The sequence below is a fragment of the Podarcis tiliguerta genome, assembly GCF_965153285.1.
Source record: "Podarcis tiliguerta genome assembly, chromosome: 7".
In the NCBI taxonomy this organism is placed as follows: Eukaryota; Metazoa; Chordata; class Lepidosauria; order Squamata; family Lacertidae; genus Podarcis; species Podarcis tiliguerta.
The window spans coordinates 32,670,209-32,681,440 of NC_139540.1; the positions used below are offsets into that span (position 1 = coordinate 32,670,209).

The 11,232-nt window shown below is 43.3% G+C and overlaps 1 long non-coding RNA gene across 1 annotated transcript; it reads left to right on the forward strand.

Moving 5' to 3' along the window:
• Positions 1-756: 756 nt before the first annotated feature.
• On the forward strand, positions 757-8,505 carry LOC310681088. The gene is made up of 3 exons (XR_014513111.1): positions 757-843; positions 6,703-6,773; positions 8,040-8,505. It is a non-coding gene; the product is annotated as an uncharacterized lncRNA (long non-coding RNA).
• The last annotated feature ends 2,727 nt before the right edge of the window (positions 8,506-11,232 follow it).

Consider the following 11,232-nt stretch of genomic DNA (forward strand, 5'->3'; position numbering starts at 1 on the left):
ACTTTACCCTAGTAGATACATTTTGTACACATGCCATTGCAAAATTCAGAGCAGTGCAAATTTCAAAGGATGACTGTGTCACAGTTCTCATATTGTTTTGGAAGGTGCAAATGAGGTAAGTTTGCTATTAAATGCAAACCGAATCAAATTTCCCTCCCATCACTAGTCATGGATGAAACAAGTTTTGTCTTACTTTCTCTGGCACAACCATTCTGCATTTCTCCGGTCTCAAGATTTTAAGCCTGCATTTTCAGATTTCCAAGAGGAGGTCAGGGAGCCGGTTATTTCTGCTTGGGTCCATTCCCAGCCATCTCCAAAAATATATTATGAATATTACAGCAAGTGAAATTAGAGCTTTTCTATGATCCCATACACTGACCTACAACCAGAGCCCAGCAACTTAGCCTCTTGATTCACTAAATGTGAATGGTTTTGGCCAATCCAGCAGCACGAAGCTTCATCGCCTGATTGAAGAGGAGTCACCAGATCTGGCCTCAACATATCAAGAAGTACCCAGAGCTCCCGGACTCTCACCTCCTAAATCTTTGGGTGTGATCCTCAGGAGATTCAGCATACCTTTAACACATGAAACATTTGTTGTAATAGCTTTTGAAAGCCTATATTTGCTGATGTAGACATTTCATTAAGACCCTGTCACATTTCTAAAATAATAATATCCATGAGCAACAGTCACCTGTCAAGATCTACAAAAGGAAGACCCTGTACAACTCATTTGTTTCAGGGAAAGAGAGACACTGGGTGACAGCTAGAGCCTGGAAAGACAAGCGGATATGTGTCTGCTCAGAAGTAAGTCCAGGTGAGATCAACAGGACTTCCTTTCAGGTGAATGAGTAGAAGATTACAGCCTTGTATGTTTGGGTTTTATGAGGGAAAGATTATACAGTACAATCTTAGGCACCTTTATTCAGTTTAGACTTACTTCTGAGTAGACATGGATAGGAATGTGCTGCTGTTAATTCATTTTAATTTTGTATATAGTTAAATAGACTGCTATAGAACAAGGAAATAAATGGGCTAAATAAGCAAAAGATGTTTTCAAAGTGTGAACGTCCTCTCCATGAGAATAAATGTGCCTGGGCAATGAGTCCTGCCTGCCCCCATTAAAGTGAATGACAAACTTTCCTTTGCCTTCACAGGAGCTAAGATTTCACTCAATGTGACACAAGCAGATTATTTCCAAACAGACTGTCTTTTTGTGTTTTCTAGAAGGCATCAGGGCTTCTTTAAAACATAAGTGTCTGCCAAGAGCCATCGAGCTTTGAACACATGTTTGGCTTTCTTGAAAACCATTGGCAAACTTCAGCTGCTGTATTTCAGACAGGCCTGGATCTCATTGTTGGGTGGGGAAAAATCCACCCTAACGAAAATAAACAGGTTAAGGCTACAACTCCTTACACACTTACTTAGGAGCAAGCCTCATTGAACTTAACAAAAATTACTTCTCAGGTAGACATGCAAAGGATTTTGCTGTCAAAGCCATTCATTGTTTAGCAGCAACACAAAAATCGAATGAAATGAAAGGCTTTGTTTCAGAATTGTGTGTAGCCTGATCTTGCATGAACTCACCATAGAAGACTTTTTCTGTGCTGCCCTAGAGGGCAGACCTAGGGACCCACCCCCCTACCGCTAGCCCCATGCCTAGAAACCACAGGTCTGAGCAGTTTTCCCCTTCCCCGCTCCTTTCTCAGGGAAAACCCACTCTTTAGTGCTAAATCAGAGCAAATGTCAGTTTGGAGAAAACCTGTAGCTTGAGCACTACAGAATAGTTTTCCCCGGGGGAAAGCAGCGCGACAAGAGGAAGTATGGATAAGCCCTGTGTCAAATGGGCTGAAGTAGCAGAAGGGTAGATTTCAACAGAACATCAGGAGAAAAGTCTTGACGGTAGAAGCTGTTTGGCAGTGACCTTGGTTGTGCAAACAGCTTTAAAATGCAGCTAAGCTGTTCTTTTTTTCTTTTTCTCAGTTTGGATCAAAGCTGGTTTGGGGGGGGGGGACACATCAAAACGCAGTATTTCATTAGAAACAACAGGATAGATACAAGATAGCTATTGATTGGGACTAACTTCATGCATATACCATTTACCACAACAGAGTGCACTCGATGGTGTGGGGTTAGGGATTTTCTACATCAGACAGGTGGTGAACATGATGTCCTCGTCATGTTCAAAGAAGAAGAGGAGTTTGGATTTGATATCCCGCTTTATCACTACCTGAAGGAGTCTCAAAGCGGCTCACATTCTCCTTTCCCTTCCTCCCCCACAACAAACACTCTGTGAGGTGAGTGATGCTGAGAGACTCCAGAGAAGTGTGACTAGCCCAAGGTCACCCAGCAGCTGCATGTGGAGGAGCAGAGACACGAACCCGGTTCACCAGATTACGAGACCACCGCTCTTAACCACTACACCACACTGGCTCACATAAAGAACCTTTCAGCAGAGAGAAAGAACATCAAATACAGTGGTACCTTGGTTCTCAAATGTAATCTGTTCTGGAAGTCCGTTCGACTCCCGAAAACATTCAAAAACCAAGACGCGGCTTCTGATTGGCTGCAGGAGCTTCCTTCACTCAAGAGGAAGCCGCATCGGACATTCGGCTTCCAAAAAAAGGAACATTTACTTCCAGGTTTTCAGCGTTTGAGAACCAAGGTACAATTGTAATGTAGCTGTTCTCCAGAAGTATTGGCAGGGCATTGAGTATTTCCTAAAAACAACAGAGCACTGAGTTCAAAAATGGAAGAAAGGAACTTAGAAGCAAGCTGGCAACCAATGTAAGAATCCCCAATGGCTGAGTGGGGGCCCTTTGCTGAAACTATTCCTTGTCTCGTGATCAAGAAGGATAAGGGCATCCCAAAGGGAAGGGCGAGAGTGTGTGGGAGAGAAACCGTTTCTTGCCTTCTCATTAAGGAAGGAAAATACATCCCAAAGGGGTGCATCTGAGAGAGGGAAAGATGCCACAACCTGTATGTTGAGCATTCATCGTGATTTGTTTGCACAAAGTTTGTTGGGAGGTAAAGTTTGTAACCCCAACTGCTTACTGAGCATTTGTCTGCAGGGAAGTTATACAATGACATAAGCACTGAAGAGGAGTTCTGCTGGATCAGACCAAAGGCCCATCTAATCCAGCATTCTGTTCTCACAGTGGCTAGCCAGACCACCAGCTGGTTGAGTGGTTGGTCAAGTAATGGTTATCCTACATTTTCCAGCACATTTCCACATCACTTTCCTTACTGCAAGGGTGTGGGTGTGTGTGGAGAGAGGGGGAAGGGAGGGAGTATTTTGCACCTGAGCACTAAACCCACTTTAATTGTGCAACCTGAATCTACTGGTATATGCTTGAACCCCACCTGCAAAAGAACAATTGTCTTGGAGAGAAAGAGACTGTTGGGGGTTTTATGTCTCCTGTTATTAAGTAGCCATTTAACATTTGGGTTTTGAGCCAGAGAGCTTTTGCTTGCTCAAGAAGATCTCCCTTTCCTAGGAAATACTAGTACTCTTCTCTGTATACTGCATGGCCAACCAATCAGAAACAAGGTCCTAGCTTTTATTGGTCAAAATGGATCTAATTCTACTGAAGTACAAATGGTCTTATATTACACTAGTCTTGGCAAAAAGAAGGGGGTGGGGACCTTCTCTGAGTTGGGATCCAATCTCAGGCCTTGTTTTAGACACTGTTTTCTGGATCAGATTATAGGTAGATCCAGAGGGGTTATGAAGCAGAGCTGGAGTCAAGGGATGAGTCCAGTTGGGGTTTTTTTCCTGGTATCTCTGCGAGTGAGTCCTTCCCATAAGGAGGTGCACACAATGTACTATACCTATTGCCTTTCTGAGTCCCAGGTTTCATAAAGATGTTGTTCTGGCACATCATGATAGGGAAAGGTGAAATGTGTCCAGCACAAGCCAGGGTAATCCATTCCAGACATATGTGTAATGTGGGGAGGGGAGAACAGGTGCAAACAATTGAGCCAGCTGTCAGTAAGCTCCAGTGATTGCTTTTGATAGCTTAATCGTTAGTTGATCCATGTGCAACATTGGCAACATCACTGCCATAGTTGACTGCCTCCTACACATCTGTAAACCTTTTCTAGGTGCTTCTTGACATGAGTGGGAGTCCGCAAAGCCCTGACATCATAGCAGGCTAAATTAGACATGATTGCTGCCATTTCTGTTTTCCTGCTACAGAACACGGAAAGCTGACAAATGTCAATAACTGCTAATAACTCACTAGCCACTACTGTTTGCCACATGCCACGCAAGCCATGTGCTCCAGCAAGCATCCATCATAACTCAGTTAGCTTGAGAATCTCTGTGTGGATAAAGAAATCGTTATGCAGCCTTTCCATCTATTGCTGATGGAACTTACTTCTGAATCAACATGCATTGATTGTGCTGTAAGAAGCTTAGTCCTGTCCATTATATTTCCACTCATGGGGTGTGGAAATGGATTAAGGGGGCGGGAAATAACAGCAAGTGGCAACCATTCCATCTCGTAGAGTGCATAAGTTCATAAATCGCAAGACTCAGATCCATTTCACTCAGTCAGCTCCACCCCCAGCTGTATAATTCATATAACACTTTTTTAAAAAATGTAACACCCCTCTCCATTCTAGAAATCAACAGCCGGGTTCTAACAAACTATGAACTAGTTCTGTATACACCCAACCACTAATTTCTCCCACGACTTCAGTTTTTCTGTCTCTTTTTCAGGGTGCTTTAGAATTTCTTTATCTTTTCAATGGGTGCAGGATTGAACTTAATATATCATTGTGAAGCAGCTGTGGGTGGTACATGTTCTTTTATTCCCATTAAATACTCTGCAGCCTCCCCTGCTGCCTATGTCTCTGGATCTAAAAAAAAACCAGAAACCCTGTGGGAGGAATTGCCTCATTTTAAATGAAGTGTGAGAAGTTGAAAAGGTGACTACTGAGCATCTGATGTGCTCCCTGACTTTGTTTTTAAGATAAGGTTTCATTTTTGTTGTTGTTTAGTCGTTTAGTCGTGTCCGACTCTTCGTGACCCCATGGACCAGAGCACGCCAGGCACTCCTGTCTTCCACCGCCTCCCGCAGTTTGGTCAGACTCATGTTTGTAGCTTCGAGAACACTGTCCAACCATCTCGTCCTCTGTCGTCCCCTTCTCCTTGTGCCCTCCATCTTTCCCAACATCAGGGTCTTTTCCAGGGAGTCTTCTCTTCTCATGAGGTGGCCAAAGTATTGGAGCCTCAACTTCACGATCTGTCCTTCCAGTGAGCACTCAGGGCTGATTTCCTTAAGAATGGATGCGTTTGATCTTCTTGCAGTCCATGGAACTCTCAAGAGTCTTCTCCAGCACCATAATTCAAAAGCATCAATTCTTCGGCGATCAGCCTTCTTGATGGTCCAGCTCTCACTTCCATACATCACTACTGGGAAAACCATGGCTTTAACTATACGGACCTTTATTGGCAAGGTGATGTCTCTGCTTTTTAAGATACTGTCTAGGTTTGCCATCGCCTTTCTCCCAAGGAGCAGGCGTCTTTTAATTTCGTGACTGCTGTCACCATCTGCAGTGATCATGGAGCCCAAAAAAGTAAAATCTCTCACTGCCTCCATTTCTTCCCCTTCTATTTGCCAGGAGGTGATGGGACCAGTGGCCATGATCTTCATTTTTTTGATGTTGAGTTTCAGACCATATTTTGTGCTCTCCTCTTTCACCCTCATTAAAAGGTTCTTTAATTCCTCCTCACTTTCTGCCATCAAGGTTGTGTCATCTGCATATCTGAGGTTGTTGATATTTCTTCCGGCGATCTTAATTCCGGCTTGGGATTCATCCAGTCCAGCCTTTCGCATGATGAATTCTGCATATAAGTTAAATAACCAGGGAGACAATATACAGCCTTGCCGTACTCCTTTCCCAATTTTGAACCAATCAGTTGTTCCATATCCAGTTCTAACTGTAGCTTCTTGTCCCACATAGAGATTTCTCAGGAGACAGATGAGGTGATCGGGCACTCCCATTTCTTTAAGAACTTGCCATAGTTTCTTGTGGTCGACACAGTCAAAGGCTTTTGCATAGTCAATGAAGCAGAAGTAGATGTCTTTCTGGAACTCTCTAGCTTTCTCCATCATTCAGCGCATGTTTGCAATTTGGTCTCTGGTTCCTCTGCCCCTTCGAAATCCAGCTTGCACTTCTGGGAGTTCTCGGTCCACATACTGCTTAAGCCTGCCTTGTAGAATTTTAAGCATAACCTTGCTTTATTTTACTAGGTTTCATTTTACCATTTATTTATTTTTTTAAAAAGCTTTCTGCACTGATTTCTTTCAAAAATAAAAATGCTTCTCTCTTGAAAATAATGAACAGTGGCCAGGTACGCAATAGGCAGTGTGGTTTCCCTCTGCACATACATAAAAGCCCAGCTGAGGATGTCATGGGGTTTTCAGGAAGTGAAGGCACCCAGGGAGGCTGCAGAGTGCAGATTTGAAGACTGAAAGAAAGGAGGCACACAAACATCCCTTGGCCACCTCAGAAGTCAGCTAAGTGCAGCAAAATAACCTCCACCCTTTCCACAATAATTTCTCCAATTTTTTCTCTCCCTTTTGATCATGTTCAAATGTAATTACTGCTCTTGGTAATTGATGAAGAATAATGGGGGGCAATGCAGGAGAACTTCTGCCAAATTCTGTGAGCTGTTGGGTTTGTATTTCACAGAGAGGAACCATCCATGCCTCATGGCAGATCACGGGGGAACTGATGGGGAATTTCAAAAGCAACTTGCTAAGGTGAGACATGGTAGTCTACTCTTTTTGCATGTGTGTGCAGGTAATAAAGACATGGCATGAACTGCAGGCAGGTTTCTGGAATTCTGTGTGATCACCCGGCAGCAATTTCTACATTTTACTCTGTCCCTATTGAGGTGTGGCCATCTCTCATGGGCATGATTCCATGCCTGGAAAAAGTGTGCATTGGTTCTAAAAGTGGCTGATAATCATAGTCTGGCTGGGACCGCTCAGCTTCTTCCTCCTAGAATTTGCTCCATCAGTGGCCATTCCACCTGGTCTTTCTGTAAATTGAACAGAGCAAGGAACACAGGAATTTGCCTTAAATTGAGTCAGAACACTGGTCCATCTATCTCAGTATCATCTGAACTGCCTGGTAGCAGTGCTGCAGGGATTCAGACAAGGGTCTCTTCCAGCTATACCTGAAGATGCTAGGGCCTAAACCTTCCAGGACCTAAACTTTCTGCATGCACAGCAGATTCGCAATGATCCTCAAGTGCCTCCCCTCCCCTCTTTTCTTCCTGTAAGCCGTTATAACACAAAAAGATCCTATAACACAAAAAGGCCCAGCTAGTTTAACATTCTGTTCTCAGAGACCAACAAGATGCCTCTGAGAAGCTTGCGAACTAGACATGAGCGCAACAGTACTCTCCCAACTTACATGCTTCACAAGTGTCCCAGAAAAACCATCCCATTTTTTATCGTGAGAGAACAGTGGCCATATTGGTTGTCACAATCTCATGCAATTTGGGGGTATGATTTCTCCCAGGGGAAGCACTTTTGGGGGGCTGCGATCTCACACAGTGCCTCAAAACACACATTTTGGGGCGTGTGTCTGAAAAGGCGCTTTTAGGGAGGGACTGTGGTGCGAAATCAACTTTGTGCTCTCGCAAAAAAAAAAAAAAAAAAAGATGGCATCCAGGAAGATGGCGTCTCAAATTTTGGCTTCAAGGTGTTAGAGGGTATGAACTTGTTTCCCCAGAAACTGGTACTCAGAGGCATAATACCTCTGACATTGGAAGTAGAACATAACCAGCATCATGACTAGCGCATGAAAGTTTTTTCCTTCGTACGTTTGTCTAATCCTCTTTTAAAGTCTTCCAAGTTGGGGGCCATCTCATCATTCTGCTATTGGACCTGTCTAGTCTAATTTTAATTTTGGGTGCAGTGCAGGGTGGCTTTTCAATGCCTGATAACAACCATAAGTGATAAAGTTATTAAGTCTTCATTTTTGTCTCTTTTTTACTCCTTACTTCTTTTGGCGTTTAGCATTTCACAGAATCTTCTGTTGACCTCTCGGTTCAGAATCGTTCCTACCACAGTAGCAGCTGTCCCTGCTGAAGAAATCATGGATTCAGTTAAATTTCCCCCCAAGCATCTCGAGGCCTTTAGGCATGTGCTATAAATTTAAAAGTTCTAATTATAGCTGTGAGCAGCAGGAATTACAGTCATGAAAAGCAGGGACAAATGGAAGAATAGCTCAGCAACTGAAAGAGATCGATTTTGCCTTCCCCTCCCCTCTGGGCTATCCTCTCTTGAGGATCTCTGAGGATACATCTGCCACCCTGACAAAGCACACCCTCCCGCAGTCACCCAGCAGCTCAACGTATAAACCTACCAAACCTGAGAAGGGACAGGTCTTTGATACATAGCCTCTATTTGCCACAGTTATCTGTCTTGTGAAAAAAGTAAACACAAGAGGACATCAAGACGCCCTGCACATTTCTGGTTAGAATTATTCACAGTCAAAACTTTAAGAAAGAATGGGAAAAAATATAATTTATTTAGGAGACCACTGTAAGCAGATGAAAACATTGGCAGGATTCTAGTAACACTTGTTGTGCAACAAATACTATGGAAAATATGGAGAGATATAAATATGGATGATGAAATAATATGCAGTTGAAAACGTTGACAATATGACCCATGGAGGGGATGGTGACAAGTCTGGAGATTCGGAGAAATCTCTGAATATGGATATATATTTGGTATTGTTATAAATTTGCACTTGTAAGATCAAATAAAAATTATTTGGGAGGGGAGAATTATTCACAGTCAATACTAGGTTTTCTGTCAGGGCACTTCAAAAATTGTTAATGTTGTTATTATTTAGACAGAAAGGTGAAATAAGCCCAAACTGTGATGTTTCTAATTTGGTTCCGTTTGAAAGTTTAGCAGAAGGCCAGCTCAGTGCCAGCTTTGGTTCCACTGCTATGATCCAAAATGGTTATTATAAGTCCGAGTAGCACATCACGGTCAGGGGAAAAGGCAATGTGGTTTGCAGCGACCAGAAAGGTTAATCTAAATTATCCCGGAGATTAGCTCTGAGACAGTGCGCGGTTCCACAAACATCACCGCTGGTGTCCTGAGCAGTGATCTGATACTCTTTGCTTTTGTTAGCATTTGCAGGGAGACTAATCCAGAAAACTCGGGCGAGGTGAAGACATAATTTTATAGGTGAAGTTGTCAGTCTCCTTGGGTGAGTTATGGGGCTCGACTGACAGTGGAACAGTAGCGTGGAAGTTACAGGTCAAGATGCTCCAAAGGAGCTCTCGCTGAACAAAGCAATCCAAAAGGCAAAGGCGTAAAATTGCAGTCTCTATAAAACATAAGGCAGCGGGGCCTCGCATTGTGAAAATGGCAGCGCTTCCAATTTGTTAGGTATGATCTGAATGATCATAGTAGCTCGGAATAAATTGCCAGACAAGAAATTTTCACAAAACAATAAAAACTATACTTGTGGCAAAGCAACATTCCTCCCCTACCCCTTTTATAAGAACCTTCCTTACACTGGCTCAGTTCATTGGTCCATCAAGGTCAGGCTACCAACACTGATCGGCAGCAGCGACCCCTTGAGGGTTTCAGGCAGGGTCTTTTTTCATACCTGGAGATGCCAGGGCTCTTCTGCATGCAAAGCAAATGCTCCACAGCTTTTCCTACCAATGCACACATCCCTGCTATCCTTTTAACATAAAGGGGTCGAGATCTACCTGGCTTAAGCTCCATCTCAGTTATTATTCAAAGAAAACAAGCATTTAACCCTCATGAAAGTGGAGTTCTTGACTGTGCATCATCTGCTAAACAATAACTTGGGCTTTTTTTGCAAACTGCCTTGTGATAAGACTTTCTAAAAGACAGGCTATAAATGACAAAGTAAGAGAAAGTATATAATAAGAGCCCCCGACCAAAACCTTTATGTTTATTTCAATGTGTGCATAGAGTTTCTGGGGGAGCAGACTGCCCTAGTCATTTCTAAAGAAGGCCCAGTTCTAAATAAACATCCCTTTGTACTCACAGAATTGCCCCACTTTACTGGAATGAACAGGTGAGACTTGCTTGCCACCATTGGAGGAGAGCAGAAATCTCAAAGAGGTTTGTACAGAGTTTCCTGTGTTGGGAGATGGCATTTCTGGACTCTGCACTTTCTCAGTGCCACAATTTCTTTTCTCTGACCCACATGCCCGGTTTTCCTAGTGCTTCTGTTATCTTACTCCCTACAAAACAGCTATCGCAGCCAAAAAATTAAAGATGGTGCAATAAGCTGGGGTGGTTATGCCATTTCAGTAAACGAGTGACATTTTCTCACAACTCTGATGTAGGCTGATCACAGAATACAGGAGCCAGGACTGTGCAGGTTAGGATTCTGAGTGACAATAGCAAGACTAAAAGTCATTCACCATCCAGCTATCTTCCCTGTTTCCAACTAGGGAGCAATGCTGCTTTACTGCCAGCACCATGCAAATTCTCATCCTTTAATTTTAAAAAAAACAAACTGAAAAAAGCAATTTATGCGACATTAAGCCTAGATATTATAGCCGTGATAGCATCAAATTCCATGTGCATTTAAGGCTTTGTCCTAGAAAGTTACACTCCTACAGGTCCCATAGTCATGCTTTACCTGGCTGATATACGTGTCTCACCATCCTCACAATTCATAAAAGAAATATGGTTGGACTAGATGAAACTCATGGTCCCTTCCAACACTACAGTTCTATGTTGTGGTGGTTGGGATTCTAGTTTCTCCATTACTGGGAAGTCCCAAAGTTTAGTGTAACAGTTCTGGATATTCAGACCCAAGGTGTTTTTGCATTGCTAGTCGGCAACTTTTGAGCAGCTGGCAGCCACCAGCATGGTCACTGCTGGTCACTGCTCCCCACTCAACACATGCACAGTTTCATAGTGTCAGGTTAACAGTCCCTCTGCCTCTTCTACCGTCTTGAGATGCCCTCCAGCAACAGCACTGCTCTCCACATCATGCAGTAACACATGCAGATGTTTAATGATTCTTTGCTTTTAATGTTTTTTCCCCCTCTGTAAATAGCAGTCGCTGGTGTGCTGGGATGATAGCAGGATATCCACAGGATCACAGCAGTCTCACAGCAATAAGGATGGCAGTTTAACCTTTTCCTCCCATGCTTCAATGCTGATGAAAACTGCTCCTCTGAAGCTGCTGTTTGCACTC